At 39.5% G+C, this 6,461-nt stretch overlaps 1 long non-coding RNA gene across 1 annotated transcript; it reads right to left on the bottom strand.

Annotated features, from left to right (window-relative positions):
• Positions 1–2,866: 2,866 nt before the first annotated feature.
• LOC117322869 lies at positions 2,867–3,947 on the bottom strand. Its single transcript, XR_004531604.1, has 2 exons — positions 3,576–3,947; positions 2,867–3,286 (listed from the first exon to the last, which is right to left on the bottom strand). It is a non-coding gene; the product is annotated as an uncharacterized LOC117322869 (long non-coding RNA).
• Between the last annotated feature and the right edge of the window lie 2,514 nt (positions 3,948–6,461).

Below are 6,461 nucleotides of genomic sequence, written 5' to 3'. Positions count from 1 at the left end.
ATTTGAACAGTTTAATGCTTGGTACACTGAACATGATATACAGCCATATCATAACTTTAAAGATGCTGATATCATTCTGGGAAATCCTAAGTTTGGAAAGCTATTAAACAATCTATTAATTCTTATAAAACATCATATATATTATTGTCGCATGAATGACTCCATTCCAAATTTTAGTATATGTAAATTTAGTTTTACCAAAACTATAAAATTAGATAAACACATTAGAAGGAAAAACAGATCTCTACAGCACTTCTGGAATAAATGGGGTATCCTTGAACAGTCTTTGAATAATTTTGACTCTTTATAAGAAAAAACAGAGAAAAAATGTAAAACGCCCTGTATAATGTAAAGTAAGTTCATTCCTCTTTTCGAATCATTGTACATGTATAAATCACCATTGATTCCACTGTTGGGGTTGTCCAGTGATCGGTTGGGCATTTGGGAGATTTTGAATCCGGGACCTCCAAACACTAGCCGGATGCTCTACCGATTCAGCTACCTGGTCGCTGATGATTGTCCACTTCTGCTACACTCTTCCTTCCCTTTTAAAGTTTTTGACTCTGATTCGAAGACCTAACAACTTCACAACCCAGGTTCGGGTATCCCCTTGTCAAGTATTCACCTCACTTGAAACAAGGTTTGGTCACAGGCACCAAATGTAAGAGGAATGGATTAATGCACGACCAGACCATGGTTCGAAAGCAGGATCTCCGAAAACTAGCCGGATGCTCTACCAATTTAGGTATACCTGGTCGGAGATGATCTACCCAGTCAAGTTCTGTTACAATATAATTATGTACTTGTATTGTGTGATTTTGAGTCCAGTGAAAAGGATTATTTAATCCTGTACTGGAAATAAGCTTGACTTGAACTGTTCCTCAAGAAACAGCTATATAGTCAAAAAATTTTGCACTCCCTCTGGAAAATATAGGTGTCAAACGTGGTTAACTCTCATCGGGGAAATCTTGTTATTATGGGAAGATATTGATGAAGGATTTCTCTTCATGGTGGTTCAGCTAAGTTTCAAATCTCATCAACATTGAGGATACATCCATTTGTCATTGTAACAGAATAAAAACCTAAAGTATCTAATTATATTTGAAGTGATGATTATTTTTTGGTCACAATTATCCAAATTAGTTGACTTTTAATCGTCCAAAGTATATTGCTTTTCTTTATAACCATTAGGAGTTATTATCTCCCATGAATGCTTTGAGTAAGTCATGATAAACCACTTAACTTAAAGTTTTGGACCTTTCTGTATTCTGTATAACACATTATTTATTCTTTGTGTTATTAGGTGAGGTCCCTGCCATGTGCAATGTAATTTTCTATGCAATCCTTTAAATTTGAGATAAAATAGCCAGACAGCATCATTTGACTCATAAACAGGTGTTTGTGTATCATTTTACTGTATTCTTGGAGTATATTTGAGACTGATAGGTTAAATTTGTGTCCTGTTATATAAAACTTCAATAGACTGCCATTGCAATTCTTGTATTGCAATTCTTGTTTCATTTAAGAGTTCAGATGCCCAGTATGAGCTCATCAGGCAAATTGACATGATGCCCAAAAACTATCTCCCAAGGTGAAACACCAGTGGATTCAAGGATTGAGGATAGATACGCCATCATTAGAGGGTATGTGATACGCCATCATTAGAGGGTATATATCCGTCCCAATATTTCTTAATTCCATCCTCAATTGTTCAGAGCATATTTTCAATAGTTCTGTTAACACATTGTATCATACCATCAGATTATCAACTGTATTCGTTTGGTACATGTTTACTCTACCAAGGATATACCAATTTCTGGGCAACAGTATTAGCTTTCTGATTCCTTGTTGGAATAGCTTCTACCAACAGTATTAGCTTTCTGATTCCTTGTTGGAAAAGCTTTTACCCATTTGGTAAAGTAGTCTACAACATCAAGGAGATGAGAGTTACCTCTTTTACTGTTGACAACATTTTATTTTTTATGTTTCTTCTGTTACCATGGAAACATAGTCAAAACACAAAACTACTGTTTACTTTCCTTTCCATTTAAAATGAAACACACATAGGATCTATATAAAGACAAAACTCTTTGATGTGTGTGTCATATTTGCGTTTCCATACCAACAGCTGGTCTTTGTGTCTCATTGACATTTGTTTGTTACATCGGTTAATTGTTCTAATGTTTCATGTTTCTTATCTTCAGGGACTGTACCCGACGTGTTTCTGGACCATTTGATTGTAGATGTGAACAGAGAGGACAACAACTAGCTGTTGAATAGGTAATTGTATTAACTGGTGGGGTAACTATTAACTGGTGAGGTAATTGTATTAACTGGTGTTGTAACTGTATTAACTGGTGTGGTAACTGTATTAACTGGTGTGGTAACTATTAACTGGTGTGGTAACTATTAACTGGTGTGGTAACTATTAACTGGTGAGGTAACTATTAACTGGTGAGGTAACTGTATTAACTGGTGTGGTAACTATTAACTGGTGTGGTAACTGTATTAACTGGTGAGGTAACTGTATTAACTGGTGACGTAACTGTATTAACTGGTGAGGTAACTGTATTAACTGGTGTGGTAACTATTAACTGGTGAGGATATTGTATTAACTGGTGTTGTAACTGTATTACCTGGTGTGGTAAGTATTAACTGGTGTGGTAATTGTATTAACTTGTGTGGTAATTGTATTACCTTGTGTGGTAACTGTATTAACTGGTGTGGTAAGTATTAACTGGTGTTGTAATTGTATTAACTGGTGTGGTAACTGTATTAACTGGTGTGATAACTGTATTAATGTAACCGGTCGTTTTGAGCCGGGTCGGTTATTCAAATTGTCTACACCATGACTCCAACGCTTGAGTTCCAATTCATAGTTTATTAGTCCATAAAACACCCTAAAATAACAAATAACAACAATAAGTAAAATAGTTACAATCTCAAAGTGGAATAATCCATCCCACAATAACACGACAGGTGTACGCACCTGACGCAACCGGAAGCATAACACTTAGAACCTAATTTTCAAGAACACCTACTAACCCAGGCGTAATCATAAACGTTACAACTACTACTGAACTATGCACATTACAGATCTGACAAAGTAGCAAGTGCGTAACGCTTTTACAAACAATGACAATTTCTCATGTACATGGATATTCTTAAAAATGATGCTACCAACACAATATAAATGGAGCCATATAAAAAACCTACCTCTTCATTTGACGAAGAGGGCTCGACTCCCGGGGAGACAACCCGTACAATATTACAGCGCATATAAATGCTACAATAATAAAATAAACAATATTTACTAACATGTGCTAGCACCGTATACTAACTACAATGTTTAATATAAAAGGCTAAATGCATAACGCCTTTCAGCTAAACCAAAACGTTTATCCACACGGAATAATTAATAACAAAGTGGCGGGAAATTCAATTTCTGGACAATCTTTACCAATAAGTAAATTATTTCAATTAATTTATAAAGGAAATAATTGACATTCAACATATCCATATATTACTACATACAATACAATATACATTAAAGTTAGAAATTATGAAGTACTCACAGTGATGTAGATTGGTACAACACGGATGCGCTAAATATATAGACGCAACATATACACGTCCACTCACAACGGTGCCTAGTACGGGAGTGACGCTACCCTAAAAAGCGCGGGTGCGCATTGACCCATGGTCACTCTACTATAAAAATAACTCTGACCTCTGACCTGTTAAACAGGTTTACATATATATATAAATAGCATACGATACAACTGCGTACACATATACATATGATAAATACAGAGCCTGTACATGCACAGTAGTACAAAAATGGATAAATCTAAATAATACCCAAATGTCGTTAAATAATGACACTGTTACATTCTCCCCACCTTGTATGAAAGATGTCCACATCTTTCCAGCATCACAATGTTCTTACAAAAAACTACCCATATGCAAAAACTTTAACATACAATTCGCAGTCACATATTATATGACCATCATGTTCAAAAAATATGAACAACATGATAATACTCTTATAAAAATTCACAAAACACACAAAAATTGTACACCTTCCTTCCCTGTTCTCAAAGAAGATGTTCACATCTTCCACAAAAAAACTCCATCAAACAAATGGAAAATACCAAGTAAAATGTACAATGTATTCAGGAAAAAAATTGATAACGATAAAAACAGATATATCCCAGGTATACAAACTCCATACCTAAGATTTCAAAATATGGAGCAACGTATCCCTAGCAACATCAGACATTCGATTAAACATATCTCCTGCAGTAATGTTAATTAAAAACACAGCTTTCTTCTCCCACTCAGCAATCTCGGATTGGAAACATGCCTGTTTACAGACAAAATCCCCAGACTGCATCCAACTCGGAGGCTTCCTTTCCCTTGTAGATCTCCTTGGTACTGGAGTGGGAATTGGTACTGCTGGTGGCACATCCTGAGTAGGCGGAGCGTTGATTGGATCGGCTGGTGGCGTTGCTAAATGTTCAGGTTGAACTCCAGCTTCCGGTTCTTCCTCACCCAACTCGTCATCAACATCATCATCATCTGAACTCGAGTCGTCTGCGGATGAAGAAGAACTCCCTTCCGGTATGGGTGGCCTCGAGATGTAGGTTGCTACATCTTCTCCCATGTCATCAAAATCATCGTCGCTATCACTCGTTGACTGGTGATCAGAGACTGACTCTACAGCTGGTTCCAACCTCCGACTCCGGGTTATCCCTGTCCGAGGTGCTGGACATGGCCGAGCCATCTCAACCTTATTCCCCATGGGCAGAGATCCAATGGGGAGTAGATGGTTCCGATGCAACACCCTGTCCTTGCCGTGACCGTCCTCCTTCCTTACTCGATATACTGGAATGTCTGGATTGTCCTGTCCCACGACGACATAAACATCAGACTCCCATCGATTGCACAATTTATGCCGCCCCTCGAAAGCTAAAATCTTGACCAAAACTCGGTCATCAATATCCAAAACTGCGTGACGAGCCTTAAGGTCATAGGTGGCCTTCTGGCGCTGCTGAGCATCTCTAGCCTTCCTGCTGGCTAGCTCAAAAGACTGGCTCATCCGCTTCCTGAGATCCTTAACATACTGGGGTATCTTCGGGGCTGCCTCACTCTCACCCAATCCAAAAACCAAATCAACAGGTAATCGTGGCTGGCGTCCAAACATCAACTGGAACGGCGAGTAACCTGTTGAGTCATGTCGAGTAGAGTTGTATGCAAAGGTCAAGGGTCCCAGGTGACGCTTCCAATCACGCTTATGGTCCACGTCTAAAGTCCCAAGCATATTCATCAATGTACGGTTAAAACGCTCGCAGGTACCGTTACCACTGGGGTGGTATGGCGAGGTCCTGGACTTCTCAATCCCCAACAACAAGCACAAATGGCGGATGACCTCCCCACAGAAATTAGCACCCTGGTCCGAGTGAAAACGACGTGGTATACCATAGTGCTGTATGTAAGCTAACAGTGCATCTGCCGTCGTCCTAGCGGACATGTTCCGCGTCGGAATAGCTTGAGCGTATCGCGTAAAGTGATCCGTCACTACTAGTACGTAGGAATATCCACCCTTGCAAGTCTCTAGAGTAAGGTAATCTATGCAGACCAGTTCCATGGGCTGTGTCGTAACTATGGAAACCAATGGTACCCGCTGTGTGGTAGGGGTTTTGCGCAGCACGCATCGCGGACACTTCTTTATCCAAGAATCTACATCCTTAGACAAACACGGCCAGAAGAATCTATCTCTTAACAAAGACAATGTCCGGTCGCGTCCAGGATGGCCGACATCATCATGTAAGCATGTCAAAACCTTGTCTTTCATAGAACTTGGAATGAAAAGTTGGTCTATTGTCGAATCTCCTTGCTGCAAGCATCGATACAATACCCCACGTTTCAGCTTCAAACTGTCCCAAACCCTAACAATAGTAGCCCACTCAGGATTCTTAGGAATCGCCTTCTTACTTGGACGTTCTTGGCGACGGACGAGAGGTAGTATCTGTCCAATGAAAGGGTCCTTAGACTGTAGCTGTCTCCAAGTGTGAGGTGTCATAGCCTGTATATCCTGTACATCTTGGTCCAGTACATCTGCAGCATCAGCTGACATACAAACACTCTCCACCAAGGGATCTTCAGCAAATACCATTCCCTTACAGACTGCCTGCACACCGTCTATGGATATTTCCTCTGTGTGGGTATCTAGCTGATCATCTTTGCTGTCTGATGAAACTGGTAATCTGGATAAAGCATCTGCAGCTACATTCCCCTTTCCAGGTCGATACTTGATGTCAAAATGGTATGTAGACAATGCTGACAGCCATCTATGTCCTGTAGCATCAAGCTTAGCCTTCGTCAAAATATAAGTCAAGGGATTGTTGTCAGTGTAGACAGTAAATGTCCTCCCATACAAGTAATCGTGGAACTTCTCT

This window comes from Pecten maximus, chromosome 3, assembly GCF_902652985.1.
Source record: "Pecten maximus chromosome 3, xPecMax1.1, whole genome shotgun sequence".
In the NCBI taxonomy this organism is placed as follows: Eukaryota; Metazoa; Mollusca; class Bivalvia; order Pectinida; family Pectinidae; genus Pecten; species Pecten maximus.
Note: the sequence above shows the minus strand (reverse complement) of the source record. Positions and strands in the feature narration are given on the sequence as shown.